We start from the raw sequence: 16,272 nt of genomic DNA, 5'->3' as shown, positions 1-16,272 counted from the left end.
CTACCGCTTCAATAAACGAATTAAGGGCAAGTTTTGTTTCAGGAATATAGTAGCAATGTCATGGATCTATCTCTCGGACATGCGCAGTACACCGCATACAGCCACGTGGCAAACTCCCGTTGCATAACCTTTTCCATATTGCGACAAATCTTATGAACTATGAATTAAAAGGATGCTTAAAACTTTAGTAACAGATCACAATATAATCAATGAACAGCTGCCAAAATTAGTAATAGTAGCAAGCTGCCCTAAAAAGTGAGAGTGGATTCCTCTCAAATATCTACAAGAGAAAATGCTTTAAGCACATGAAATATAGTGTCTTTAATTTATACTAAGTATGACTTGACACGAAGAGTCCCGTCAGTCGTATCTATTCTAATTAACTTAATTAGAATGTTTCGAGTGTTGCGAATAATTACCATATGATCGTTATACCGGGTAAACGAACTCAGTATGTTTAGCTTTATAATAATGGGTGTTAAATATTTCACAGACATTTTTTATATTTTCACACATCCGTTAGAATAAGTTTCGGTTTTCAAGCGTATAAGAAATCTATTAGAATTTTGATAAATAGTTTATTCGATCTTTACTTCTGTAATGAGTTCTAAGTACCAGGAAGACAGCGGTCGGAGAATGTCTCCGGCTACGCCTACAGTATCCTATTAGTTGGTATGTAGTAGTACTATGGCATGTCGCAGCCACGTTGCACCGCTGTCACGGCGCGCACACATGCACGATTTTTAGACCCACACAGATGCAAGTTATGCAGAATGACTGCGGAATTCGCCCGCCATTTTAGACAGTACGCTAATAGGAATTTTGTATTAAATTATTGTAGTTACTTAACAACATTATTATTTGGAATTACTAACAGCTGTTTCAATGTAATACGTGATCAAGAAATACCTGTAGTGTAGTGTAGTTACACCAAAATATATATTTTGTGTTATGGAGTCATGAGAAGATTTTTTGCTAGCCGTAGTTTCATACGATTCATTCATTGGTAGTAAATTATTAGCCAACGTTTTCCTAAGCCAAGTGACCTCGGACGAAATCGTACTTTGAAGTTTGAACAAAGCAATAAAGAATTCTCTTCCCTTGAGGAATTCTAAACACTCATTACAATGCCATTTACGATTTTGAAAACATATGACGAGTCATATCAAAACATTTTTATTATTATATTATTAATCTGTATCGAACTTTTATTTATAAACAATCATATATGATCTCCTTTCAATGTCATAGTCTTGCGTACTTTTGATATTCCGGATCGGAATCCGGTGGATCTCGTTGTCAGAAAGCGAAAACGCGCCATAATGTAACGTGGACGCCACGAGTACCTACGCCATGCTGCGACGCAACCATTCCTTGGAATGTAATCAAAAAGAAGTATTTCTAAGTTAATCAAGACACAATATTTACACTCTCGCTTTACCGCCACACAGACAGTTGTAAACCCTGACGTAATTTCCGCGAGCACCATATTATTATGAAGCCATGTGCCGAACACGTCGGCGCGCCACGGTTTGCCATATTAGAAATTCCAATGCAGACCTTATAAAACTAATAGTTTCTCGTGGCACTTTACAATATAATCCATTTATATTTGTCGAAGAATTCGCAAAACCACAAATAAGCGAACTGGATGTTGATAAGAACGCGGGTTTGCTGTATATCCATATTACGGTAGAGGGATAGCGGGGTCGCATGGAGTATGCGACGGACGCGCGCGGCAGCTGCGGGGCAACTAAGGCGCGCTGTCGGGTGTGGTGGCGGCGGGAGGGGGGCGCGGCCAGCGGGGGAGCGGGGCGGGCGCGGGCGGGGGGCGGCGTCTGAACCGCGTCTCTAGTTCGCTCGTAGAGGCCCGCCGTGAATTGTGCAACGTCAGCAGGCGCGTGCGTACAGCCGTAGCCGGCCAGGCAACAAAAACCTCGCTACAACACTTGCGTCGGCGATTATGCGAGCGCACAGTTTTCACATAAACTCGTTATACTATACGCCGATGTTACTTTATAATTAACGTGGGATGCGAGTCGCTTCCATTAATCGTTTTTTCGTTAGTTATGTCAAGGCTGGCGTTGTTTTTATTGCATTGATGATTGGTTAATATTTACTTGTAAGCATACTGCACGAAGGTACTTAAATACGAAGGTTTCTGAATTGTACCGCAAAATTTCTGAGGAAGTTTAGACATATGTACTTTCTCAATAAAATGCAACACGTCGTTGACAAAGCCTATGATTATGAATATTTAATTGACGCAGTCTCTAAACTTCTTGAAAATCATAAACCTACCGCTTTATGAAGACATGATTCAGATAAAGGTTGACAAGCAAGCGATTAAATCAATATTGGTATTGCTGATTTAATTCGATGACCTCATGGAAGCAAACAAAAATGCATTAGATAGTCGTATGACAATATCAGATGACGTGATGTTGTTTGAAAGATGACGCCAACACAAACTTGCATAGAAAAACAAATTCAATATCCTTGAGATGTGACCGAGATAAACTGTCTATTAATCCAATAATGTTTACCTTTTGTTTTATAGGAATTAGAATTGACCCAAATGATGTAGACTGTGTTGATAGTCACGATAGCCAATGACAATGAAGTAACTGCAGTCATGAAAATAGAACATAAAATATCAACTGCAAAATTTATGCCTTGCAATTGCAAAGGCTGAAAATATCTGATCGCATTGAGTGCAGCAGCCGCCGCTTAATTAATAAAATAAATTCCAATCGAGCAAGTTCAGCGCAAAATAATATTAATCAAACAGATAATCTTTTTTCCAATCAAGGCAGGCTTCCAAGAAAATATTTCATATGCATGCTGACTCGCTATCAACTTAGACATATATTTCCGGTCATAAAATATTCGTTTGAGATTCAAAACAAGCAGTCTTGACCAAATCAACATAAACCTTGTGAACTATGGAAAATTATTCTTTAACGGAGCAATTAAAATCATGGAAGTGTGAGGAGCTGACAAACAATATCTTCTAGTTCGTTGTCCTTCTCGGCAATCATATAGATAACAATGTTGTACGAAATTTTATATAATTAGGGGTATACTATATCAAAAGAGGACGTACAGCCGATTGTTATGGGGGTCACATCAAACCCACAGTGCGCGATGTGTCACGGGGTCGATCCTCATGCAGGACAAGCATTTGGACAAGCATTTATGCTGGTCCTGAGCCTGGATGCCTTTGTGCATGTCCCTTAAAGGTTTGTGAGAGAGTTTTTCACTTAAATCTCAAAATATGATCACATGTATTAAAACGTTATGTATGATAACAATCTGAGAAATATAAAGTGTTACCAAATAATCGCAAGGTGCCAAGGCGAAGTTACACAACAACGAAAGAATGTTAATACAATTAGAAACGACGATAAGAATTAGCGTGAAGAAATTTCAATGGCGGACATTTCCTGCGATTGTCGACAGCCTATTGGTATTATTGTCGATTATACCGTGTCATGGCTTCCAATATACCATCCTGGTGTTGTCATGATTGATCGAACTCTTCATTGGATCCCATAGGCTCATTCCAATATTAAGTTGGTCTTTTCCTAATTTTTGTCCCAAAAATCAAGAATACCCATCATCAGTTACAAATTCTAAGGTAACGAAAATATTTGCTATGATCCTGTCTTTTATTGGTCCAAATTCAGTTTCTGTATAGCACTCTTAAACTATATTCACTTCTAAAGGACTACTTAACAAACTTAGTTTTCAAGCTCACAAATCCATAAAACGCATCTGTAGAATGCAAATGGTATTCCCATACAGGGTGTTATTTAGAATGATAGGTAACCGTTATTGTGAAACTACTAGGGTGGCATAGAAAGTAAGCATTAAACATGGTTGGACCGATAACTAGTTGGCGAATTAGTTCCAAGTCACTACATGTACTAGTCGTGTACAATTATGAGTATGTAACTCGTTATCAGGGCCACAGAAGGTCGCGAAGGTGTATACACGTGGAAACCGCAGTCGCTATGGTGACTACTTATAGGAGTTGCATAGTACAATAAGAGCGATAGCGAAAATATTTTTATTGCTTTCCGCTCACACGGTTTTAGTACTGCTAATAAAACGTTCTCAACGTTACCAGTTATAAGTTCAATCCGCAAAGTTTCAGTACAAGAAAAAAAAATGAAAGGATATATTATTTTTAAATATGTACTCAATTATGTAAATAATAAACAACGCTGGAGACACACTAAACTGATAAAAATGATAATATTGACTGATATACAAATTATCAGACAAATAATGCGTTCTGGCGACAACAGACAGCGCTTGTTTGATAATATTATTAAAAATTGAATACCTATAAACAAAGTTTGTGAGGCACATGCAACTGGTAATCAGGTTGATCCTTGATCCTTACACACTTTTGAAATTAGAGTAGCTTATGTGAAACGGATTTTTTGCTCGTCAGTATAGTCCGGAAGAGGGGGTTTATAATTTTTTCCTCAATTTAAATAAAATGTCACATAAATATAAATATAAGGAAATCCTTATGCTGTAAAACTTATAGGAACTAAGGAGATTCAGAAGTCAGCAAAAGTGAAGGATGTTAAATATGTTAAAACAAAAATGTCGTTTAACCGCAAAATATTTCTGGCTTATTTTGGTAGAGTTGTTAAGGGCGTTTTTTTTTTAATCTTTTTATTTACGCAAGCAATAAGTGATCATAGTTTCCAAATCAATGCCAGTTACACATCTCTTCTTTCAGACCAGATTCAAACTTTTTGTTTTTGCCCAGAAACATGGTAATTATAGCATATTGAATACTGAAACATCTTAACAGGAATAATTCTCTAATTTCTATTCATCTGATTTAATCTTAGCCCAAGTTCAGTTGCAGCAATAAAAGCGCCAGGCAGACCAGTACCTTGACATACAATCAGAAAGCAGACAAACGCCAATATAATGGAACAACTGTTTCCAGTGTCCAAGGAAATGAGTCTTCTCGAATGAGCGGGGTAGGCAACGAAACAATCGCTGGCTACGGCATAGAATGCTTGTCGCTAAAGCATTAGGTTTGCCTGCCTATAAAGATGGACAGCAATGTATGCAATATCTTTGAAAGATTTAATTCCTCGGTAACCACAAAGTGTTCTGACGGGAGATGTGGTGGGCGGTGGTGCAATTCGCCGCCCACGTATTTCGCCCACAGTCGGGCGCCACTGAAATATATTGTGACGTTTTGCATTTGATAAGACCGACATAGTTACACGTATTATAACTGACCTCGTTTTATTGAAACTTGTTTGCGAAGAAAATTTTCCAAAGCATTGGCACATGACAGACTCCTCAAAAATAACGACGCTTGTTTTTTTGTGCGCTCGAGATTTCTGGCATGCTAAAATAGCAAATTAACTATTCCTTGGAGTTGTTATTGTGCTCCTATATTCCAGGAAATGATGAATACATTATTCTATCGAGTTAACAATACAGCTCTTTGATTTGCATGTTATTGCGTCAGTGGATTTCCCTAAACATTTCATGAATTAATATTGATCGTGACGAGTTAAAAAGGAAAATTTAAAAAGACACCAGGAGGGTTACGATATATCTAGATGATCCAACATCTGTGAGACCCTAGTACATGATATCGGGTTTGGAAATCCTAAAATACATATACAATATTATATAATTGTAACATCGAACGTTGCTGAGAGTAAACCACATAATAGTGGCTTTATTATTTTAGAGCAGACATATGAGAATGCGGGTCGCATGACTGACTGTAACCAAATATCGTCGCCACGAAAATTCAACATAGGTAAATTAGTTCGTTACATAAATTAATATAACAGCTTTGACTCCTGTTACCGAGGCTGGTTAGAAACAATTTATATATTTTATATTAATATTGTTCATTTATAGTTTTCCCAAAAATGAAATTTTATTGCTCGAAACCAAAAAAAACAAAAGTTTTATTTCAAATAGGCCGTTTTCCACAAGCTGTCACTCTGTGATTTCACAAGATCGTTATTTGTCAGCAAACAAATCCAGACCTAGGTTCGTCTCCACAAGAGCGTAAAAGTACGTAATATTATCACGTGAAAGCTTCCAAGTCCAATAAAACATCTACATAATCAAATGTCATTCAAAATGAATGCTCATGGATAAAGTTGTTTTTGCAACATTTGACATGAGGTTATCAGATGTAGGTAACTAAGTTAGTTTAAATAAATAATCCAATGTTATTAATATGTCTTATAATTATTATGTTACAAATTATGCACTTTGCAATAATTATAATCATATCATTATTTCAATCAACGCTTGTAATTATTTATTAATCATTCATTCAGGTGCATAATCAGCTTTTGGGTTTTCTCAACTCTATTTCCATATGAAGTAGAATTTTTCGGCACAGTTATTATCTTAAAAATATTAGGATTCTTGAAATATTTATTGATTGCAAATCAATACCTTACCTTGATATATTTACAGGGAAAGCCTTATAAAGTACCTACATACTTGAAATAACCAGGAGTGAGAGAAGCCACAAATGGAAAAAGAATTAACGCCACACGTTCTTGTCGACATCGTGCTCTTTAATCTTATAATACACTTTCTGATTCCATTTCATTTTGATTGGATCCTGACCTGGCTTATCTCTTAATAGAAACAGAATAGACAGAATTTGTCTTTGGTGGGACTTAATACTAAAGCAATGACCAAGCATCTGAAACTTGATTTAATTCTTAAATTGTCCATTCATGTTCGAATAATTACTGTCAAATTTTATCAACAATTTCCGCTCCTGTTAGCTGTGTAGTATATTACACTATAAGCACCGCCAACCGCAAACTCCAAGCCAGAACTAGTCTAGACAGAATCTGCGAGAATTAGGCCAAGAAAATCAATATAGCCTTTATGAGAGGCTACGTTAACGTAGTAAGTTTACTATTACTGCTCAAAACAATACAATTGTTCGGCAAAGCTTTCAGTTTCACAATAGTGAGGTAATCGTATTTTGTTTTTCTTATCAAGGAAAGGATTTATCGAAATGAAAACTGAATGGACAATGCCTTCTCGATTCGGTGAGCAGACGCCGCATGGGGATGTTATTTGGTGGGTGCGGGCTTTTCCTTTGATATATTTATAGCTATTTTTTTATAATAAAATGAGATGTTACTAGAGGATTACAGCTTTTGTTAGATACAAATAAAAACATGGTGATAGTGAAGTAGGATTGAAGATACGAAATTATTCGGAAGCCAAATCCTCTAAAGTTATTATCCTGTTGTTAAATAATGCCATAGCCGTTATAGCAAATGAAAACATTCTAATGGAGCTAAATAATTACAATTATTAATATTGTCCCAACGACAGACAGGTGACTTTATGTATCGTTTTACATTTGATTGACACTTTGGCTTCATCGACGTCTAAGTATTTTTCTTTGTCTAGCTCATTTTGTGATAACACAAGATTAATGATCAGTATTTTTATTTTACTAAAAGTATAATTATGATAAAACCTCAATTAATTAATTTACTTCTTTACTTTACGTATCCCGAATATTTGTGACTCAAATTATTTTTTGACCAACTTTGTATGAACAATATTCACAGCAAGATTCCCATTTTCACCCATCGAAACTGTTTACTCAAACCTCCTCAATAAAGCCCAAAACACTGGCAGAAATGAAAGTAGAAAGAAGAAGTACCTAAAAGTGCTCACAGAAAGTGAAAAGCAATAGAAACAACGAGCTGTGGACTCAAAACATAAACAAGCAATACGTGTACAAATGGCCGCCAACAAAGGGCCTTTGGAAAAAACACCATATGACGCAAGACAGGTGGTCGATTCAACAAACGTTTATTTAACCCCACAAATTTAATATACCGATTGTCTGCGAGTATGTCCATTAGAATCAACATACAACTTTACCTCTTGTATAACTAGGATAGTGAACTCATTATTCACACATGGCTGATCATCAATCAAACAATAAAACGTTTGCGATTATGATAGTGATCAGCTACATGTGTTGCATGATAATAAGTATGATGCTGATACGGTCAGTAAAAAAATCGCCAAAACAATCCGATTCATTAACATGCCAATATTTGACAGTAATGGGGTTTCTAATTTCGAAAAGTGTCAATTCTCTTTGATACTTAATACAAAACACAACAGTAGCCAAACATAACTGTTTTTTTTAATGATTATAAAACTAGCTGTTGCCCGCGACTTCGTCCGACTTCAGTTTACAGCGCGCAGTGATTCCCGTTTCCGTGGCAATGCTGGTAAAAAATGTAGGCCTGTCACTCCCCCCCCCCCCAATCCCTCTTAAAATATTTTTTTAAGTATGATAACCTTTAGTGGACAAAAGGAAAATACAAAAACTAAATTACCCAAATTGGTGAATCCATGCTTGAGTTAAGCGCTTACCAACATTCATTTTTATTTATATAGATAAATAATCGTTGCTAACCGTAATGCTAACACTAAACAGGTGCACATATGATCCGTCTGAGCCGCTTGAGGCCACTCGAACGCAACTGCATTTGGATACGCGCTCGTCATTTCCGTCGCACTTCCGTAAACAGACTTCGTTTCTCGTTAATAGGAAAAACATGATTAAAGACGTTTATGTCATAGCAGAAGAAAAAAAACGTCTTTATGAGCTTGTATCATAAACTGTATATTTTTTCATTGTTTCAGTCGTGGTTCGCCTTGCCCATAGTTTTCACATGTATTTTTTGGGTTAACTCACTTCTGATGGATTTACTATTCAAGTTTCGAGTCCACACTTCCACACTTTGATTCTTATTACTTTACTGTCAAAATAAATATAAAGTGATACTGAATACTTTACTTAAACTTTTAACTAAATACTGGCCTTCAAATTTTGATTTGTAGGCTAACATATCCTTGACCAGATTTTAACAGATTTTAACCTTTTTTCTAATACAAGCGTAAATAATTACGTAAACATCTGTAACAAGTAGGTCACTCTTGAAGTGTTGATCAGTGCCTTGTAATCAGGAGAAGTAATCTATTGCGCAAAGGGTAACACCGATCCTCAAGATAACAGAGGCGTGTGTCTTTAGTGATTAATGAATGTGTTCAGTTTGCTTCACAAGTACGCGATACTACGGCCATACACTTTCCAATTTCCCACACATAGATACGTGTTCCTACTTAAGAAACCAAACGGATGTCGAGTTAGCTTAGCGGCCCATTCCGTAGGATGTACAAGATTCAAGTATTCGATACATAAAATATTACTTTGCTGTGTTCTTATGTTAACGAAATAAGGATCTGCATTTTGATAGTATTTCTGTCATGTGTGGCAAATTCCCAGTCACACGCAACGCTTTGCATAAAGGCATTGTTGTAAGAGAATTTACACAATATAAGTTAAAATAACTTAGGAACTTTGTTTCACAAGAGCAAGCCGTGACAAGTCATACATCAAAAGTTACTTACATGAAAATATTCTCGCTCATTAGTAGATAATGTATTTACATAGATCGGTAATATAGACAACGGTAAAGACTAATTTCACGTCCGGGAGCGGGACTTGCAGCAAGCATTCAATTAGGCCATTGTTATTATAATACATCTCTAAAGACAGCTTGACAATCAAGACACTGCAATTCATACAGCCCACTTGACAGTTGAACAATATTGAATAACACACTAAAATGAAATATAATAACCGTTTAGAACTGTCATACAAACTATAAACAACTAATAAATCTAAATTATTCCGCTGATTTCTAGCCATCATAAATATTATTAGAATGATGTAACCAGGCGACCATAACGTAGCAGAGCTGAAGTTCAAAGAACTTTATAGTATCAATCAGCAGCGGAACGTCTCGGGCGACTCCCACAGCAGCTGATTGACCCAAAAACAACTAGCGCGAGAGTTCCAGAAAGGGACAGCTAGAGGAATAGAAAACCGCGTGAAGGGCGTCACGTAGGCCAGCGACAAACACAGTAGGGCAAGGTCGCCAATGGAATTTTGTTGATGATTTTGGTAATATAGTTAGTGGTTGCGTGTAGTGTCCATATGTCCTTAGGTACTAAGGAAGTAAACAAGTTTACTAGTGTAGCATATGGATACAACAATGTTGATTTGTTATCGCTCACATTCACCGCAGGTCTTAAGGTCTTAGTAAACAGCATTAAGGAAATGCTAAGGAAGTATAAATCTGTAAATGAAGTTTTGCTTTAAGAATAACTTCTTACATTGTTACTAGAAGTAGCGTTTCCATCTACAGCGGTCTTGGAAAGCAAATGAAATTCTGACAAATAATTATTAAACTTTCCGACAGGTACAGGGCACGCTCTTCTCAAATATTTGAATGTCAAAGGCGAAAGTTTAGCTCGTCCAAGTTTTCCCTTTGTGAAACTTCACAAACTTTCATATTATTTGAAATAACTTGCAAGGTATAAGCTATTGTTTTTATTAATATTGGATAGCCGACAAACGGGTCATTATTTTCATTCAGTTATAGTTTTATTATTCATGTGTGTAATATATCGTCGAGTCTCCCAACTGGGTCAGCTGTTTCTAGGCGATGGTCTAGCAACGTGAAACTATTTTAAAAACGTTTTGTTGGCTACGTGGGTTTGACAGGGCTCCCACGGTTTCATTAATAAAATGCTTTCAAATGTTACGTTCTATTAGAATGATAATATGTACGTTATTTCTCTAGAGAATTAGGGTGCTTGTGGATAAGCATCCACAAAGATTCAACAACCATGGGAAGAAATATTTAAAAATATATTCTCAGGTATGCAAAATGTTCTTCACAAAGCAGGCATATAGAAAATTCAATTTATCGTTACCTATACAATCCTAAATCTGATTACGATGGAACCAAACCGATAATGCCTCGCGCCCTCAATACGGCACGGACATATTTAATAACTAAGACCGAAGACCAAGATCAATCAAAGGAACTTAATCACAAAGTTTGATCGATCTTTATTATACCACATCTGCTTACATAAAAGTGAGTACGTATCTGGATGATTTTTTCTTCTATGGTCTCTGGGAAAGTCCATTTTTAAAGCGTCGGTCTGCATAAATAAGTCAAATATAAAATATATCTACGTTATTACGTTCCTTAATCAGAAATTGATAGTGATCGGCGTACACGGCAGCCTATGATTAAAAAATTCGATTGGAAACTAGTTGGGCAATCCCGAAACATACGTATGAGTGAACCATTTTTAATCAATTATGACTTCTATGTTAAATCCGGTATTCAGCTGAAATCGATCTAACTGGAAGACAAACTTCAGCATGACATAGAAGTGACTAAGCAGAAGGCTGACGTTTAAAGGTCGTTAAAGATGTCATGTATTCCTGATGACCTCCAAACAGTTTACGTAACCTATCGCGCTTAAGTACTGAATTTAGGATGGAGGCCATATCACCACTACAATAACACGGTCAGCCGAGTCTACAAGGTGGATTAAATGTAACAGTTCCGAAGAATTACAATTTGTACGGCTTCGTGGCATCGCGTGTCTATTCATGCGTTGATTTACTCGCCACTTCGCCGCGTTTAGTGCTCATTGTGTGTTTACTTCGGATCGGCGAGCCAGTCCGAGACTGGTCAGTAACTCACAATTACTACTAGCAATAAGTAAGCATTAACTTTAACTTTATTCGTTTGCAACTCTCGAAGTCGAACCGTCTCCATTTTCTCTGAGGTCGTTACGTCTATGAGTATCGTCTTGATTTTCTGTCGGAATTCCAATGTTAAACTTAGATATACGTACGTCAAGTAAACGATTCGTTGAGAAGAGATCATGCCCAATTTTTTAATCAAACTATAGGAGTCAAAGTCGTAACACCCAGTTACGTAAAAAATTGAACTCCCCAAGGACTCTTCGGTTTACCCTGCGGGCACATTACCAGTATTTCGTAATGTCGCTTCAACTTAAGCAACAGGATCATATGTCTAATGGGGTAATAATGATAAGACGCACTTACTTCGGAACGTAAAGCATGCGTTCTTTGAAAAGATGGGTCAACACCATTAACCACACGAAACGACAGTAGAACTAGAAACTCTTAAAATAAAATTCTTATTCTTGTGTAAGCGAAAAAGCGAATAACACGGCGTAGAGCGGCGTCTCTTTTCCACAACCTCAAAATCTATGCTCAGAGGAGTTGATGGTAGACTCTCAGAGATCCCACTTACCAACCGATCTATGCGACAAGCCATTGTCAGACGAAGTAATCCAATGAAAGGGGTGGCTGGTTTATTACAAAACTTTGAAGCTCAGCCCATAAAATATCATGGCACTTAAGTATTAAATTCCAGGGCATTAAAGGCTTAAGGCTCAAAATAGCTACAGCCGGAAAGTCTATTGTTAACGTTGAACTTGTCAATAGAAATTTGAAGAATGGGTTTGAAAATGTGTATTGAATTGTTAAAATTTTGTAGGTACTAGGCTAGCAGAAACCAGTCAGAATTAGAATCTCTTACATGGATAAAGACGATAATTGATTCATAACAAATAAATTGACCTGTACGACCAGTCATAATTTTCCTGAGCTTATATCAATCAAATAGCTAAAAACCAAGTAACGGTTGAATTCTTACGTGTTAGCATTTCACTTGATCGTTATCGATGAGAGCAGTTCATATTTCATTAACTAGAGACTATGAGTGATGATGGCTAAATTGAATTGGAAATGTATGCATAGCAAGGTTTTCTCTTTTCTCTTTCATCATCAATGAGTAATTACGGGGTCCATCTTGGGTTTACACCGCACATTAGAAATTTATTACACACTCCATACATGGTTAATGAATATTTTATGCAAAAAATAATTGTTTTAATTTCAAAATTTCTGTTACTAATTGTTAAAGTTATGGTTTCATGTTATTGTAACGTTGAGAATAATTATTGGTTACTACAAAAACACCATTAATCTGTGCGAACAGTAATTAACAACCAAAGCAAGGACATTAATTTTGGTATAAAGAATTAATGAACATTATCCACTATTAAATGATGTAACGGTTTACTCACGCGTATTTATCGGGGTAGCCCGACTAGTTTCGGACCCAACCGGAGTCCTTAATCATGAGCAGACGCGGCGGGATCGCGAGTCGAAAGAGCAGACCGTTTATAATAAAATAACGATAAAATATATATTACTACATTAGTAAAAACTTCCAAATCCAGGCAAATCGAAGAATCAGAAAAATAATATTCTCATAACTTAATCAAAGTTTACTGAAAGTCAAGAAACACGACGAGACAAAGACCAATTGAATAGAAGTACTAGGTATTGAACAAATAAAAGATGGAAACCTCGGCGACGCTTCGTTATTGCTTTGGAGTATAGTTTTACGAGGATACCTCCGTCAACATCGGCTTATAGAAAGCTCTTCAAGAGAACCGGCGTAATAAATAATCTTATATTGAAGAAGGGCACGAATCTAAGGATAAGGAAACGGGGAATGAAACGGCTTTAAGTGAAGTAAACATTACGAGGACTGAAAATAAAAACAGTGATGCAGCAAAAACGATACATTATATGATCAATGCCAATGAAAACGAGAATAAATTAATAGTATGAGAACAAGCCGCAGCTGGTATCAACAAATAAATTGCTGAAGCCGCGCTATGCCAATTACCTCTATTGTGGTGATGTCACTTACTTGAAACCCATATTTGTTCAACAGCGAGGAGCCAATAGCCCGCATAATGTGACGGTAATTTCAGAATGATATTTAAACGTATAATTGGATTATAAGAACTTCTTTGGAACGACTTAATTTTCTCAACAACCGGGAGCGTCAAAGCAAAGATTCTGTTAAAAGGACGAGTACTTCCTAGAGATTGAAATATTTCTGAGAAATGAGATTAGAAACAATTGCCTATCTTAAAACGTTTCGACATCAAAGGAAAACGTTGACAAGAAACTACTTAAGAGTTGGTACCTACTTGTGCTTGTATTCAAAAACATAAATCACTCGAGTTTCTAAACAAATACTTCGAGAGTTAAGCTAAAAGAAATCACCTTGTTAGTCATTTTTATTAGCCACAAGCTTTATAAAAAGTCAAGTAGAATACTACTCCAATCGAGCAATCATAACAAACATAAGATTTACAATCCAAACATTGGCGCAATGTCGTTGTGTTCAAAGTTCACGCCGCAGCCAGACGTTGAAAAACAAACGAGTTAGACTTTTTTTTATACACTATAGTACTATAACGAAAAAAGCTTTTAAATTTTTAAACTTCACAGGCACCCTTTTAAAGAGGGTTCGGCGGTAGCCGGGGCGCGACGTCATAAACAGTCGGTTCGTACAAAATGGCGGCTGGTGACCTTGAACCGTAACTAGGGATGGGGACCGTCTGGATCAGATTAAATTTGTATCGATTTTACGCATGCGGAGACCTACGGTACTTTCACTACGGTGCATCTCAAGGGGAGGGGATGGGATACATTTCCTGGAATGAAATCAGGCTTATTGGAAAGTGATAGTAATATTTTCGCTGTACTAAACAGATGGAAAATCTCAACCATTGCTGTCCATGTGGGTTCTAAGGATGCTCTATAAGAAATTTGTAATAGGGAAAACAATAAAATATTCATTGAATACATTTTACTGAAGTGGATTTCTTAAAACATAATTACTTGCGATTATGGTGAAGTATTTTATCTTTGTTTATGGTCATTGTCTTTATTTATAGATAAAATCAATGACAGTAATAAAATTACTAGAAATAGATAATAATGCGCGTAAAAAGGATACTCATCATCACCGCTGTTGCAAGAAAGGTTTTTCTACGAGAGACTAGATTGAGAAATACTTATTATAGAATTACAAATAATAATTTCTTAGAAGTTATTTAAGACAGCTATGTGCAATCAAGGATTTTATTTTAATAAAAATAAACTGATCTTTTCTTCATAATTTTCTTCACAATGACCGTTTTATTCCTTAACAAAGATGGCTAGGAAAACTTCAAATAGGTACATTGTGAATTATGATCTATCTACATATCTAAGAAAAACTAACGGATAGCATATTTTTACTATGACACCTTCTGAAATATCAGACCTTAAAAACTAAAATATCTTCACTGGCTTGCATGTTTAAGTAATTAAACTATTAGCTTATATGTTAATGGCATTATGACTTATGTAGCCAGGGCAGGGAGCAACAGGCTGTCCGCTTACCGTAACATAAATAGGGGCGACGACTATGACGTCACTCACCCTAACAGAAGGCCTATCGCCACTTCATAATTTAAAGCGGTGTCTCGCTTCCAAAACTGAAATAATATTAATAAAAATAAATAAATGAAATAAAAACTAAGTGTTTTTTATTTATTTTATAATTCTTATACAAATACGTACAATGGCGGACTTAATGCCAGAGCCATTCGAACTCTACCAGGCAACCAGAAACAAGGAGTAGGTGTATTTTGCGTTTCTTCTCTCACAGCAAAAGCACTTAGGAAGCGGTGAAGGGTGGGCGAAACTGGGTGCTGTCCAGTGTAAATGGTGCTGACCTTCAAAAAGTGCTACTTAGTAGCCTAATTTGAATAAATGAATTTTGATTTTGATTTACAAATAGAAAAGAAAATGTAATACATATTATGTATTATTTCAGGTATAATACCCATACAAGTTCATATTCAGGCCTTCTGCACCTATGTACCGAACACAAGTGTCAAAATTAAATTAGTAGACTATTACATAAGTGGCAACACGCTCGCGATGTTACATTAAACAGGTTTCGTTATACTAATTAACACAGAAACGTTAATTTGTAGGATGTTTGCTTAGGCAAGCCCTTATTTAACTATCATGTTTTTATATTTGCATATTATTCTGTTATTTTCCGTATTGGTATCTGTTTTGAAGTGTACGTACAAGTTCTGATGTATTAAAAGGGTTTTTTTTTGTAATTTGTGGTTAAAATCTGACGTATTCGAGTTTTTATAAGTCCAAGTGTCTTGAGCCCAAAAACAATGGGTTGTTCTAATTAAAATTCAATTTTATTTATTTAATTACTACAATGTTGTATCACAATTTTATGTATGTCTGACAGACATAACCTAAGAAACCACACCGGTAGGAGATGTCTGTTTGCAATCAAACAGTCCATTGTACGATCTGAAAACAAAACTATTACTTGTTTGCATTTCAGAGATAATGAGACAAAACATTCAACACCCGAACATTGTAACAGTCGCGATAATAATAATAAGATTCCAGGAGAGCGC

The 16,272-nt window shown here is 36.2% G+C and overlaps 1 protein-coding gene across 5 annotated transcripts in view; it reads right to left on the bottom strand.

Moving 5' to 3' along the window:
- Window positions 1-16,272, bottom strand: part of LOC113503028 (myotubularin-related protein 4) — a 77,341-nt gene that overhangs the window by 37,712 nt on the left and 23,357 nt on the right. For 3 of the 5 annotated variants that reach the window (XM_026884811.1, XM_026884815.1, XM_026884813.1), the window contains exon 1: window positions 1,561-1,761. The exons of 1 other annotated variant lie outside the window; for it this stretch is intronic. The gene's annotated coding sequence lies outside the window, so the exon portion shown is untranslated. Of the gene's footprint in view, window positions 1-1,560; window positions 1,762-16,272 lie in introns of those variants that run through there. One more of the 5 variants, XM_026884814.1, reaches the window with a different exon arrangement.

Source organism: Trichoplusia ni, chromosome 18 (genome assembly GCF_003590095.1).
Source record: "Trichoplusia ni isolate ovarian cell line Hi5 chromosome 18, tn1, whole genome shotgun sequence".
Lineage (NCBI taxonomy): Eukaryota > Metazoa > Arthropoda > Insecta > Lepidoptera > Noctuidae > Trichoplusia > Trichoplusia ni.
The sequence above is the reverse complement of the archived record's forward strand: the minus strand, read 5'-3'. Positions and strand labels throughout refer to the sequence as shown.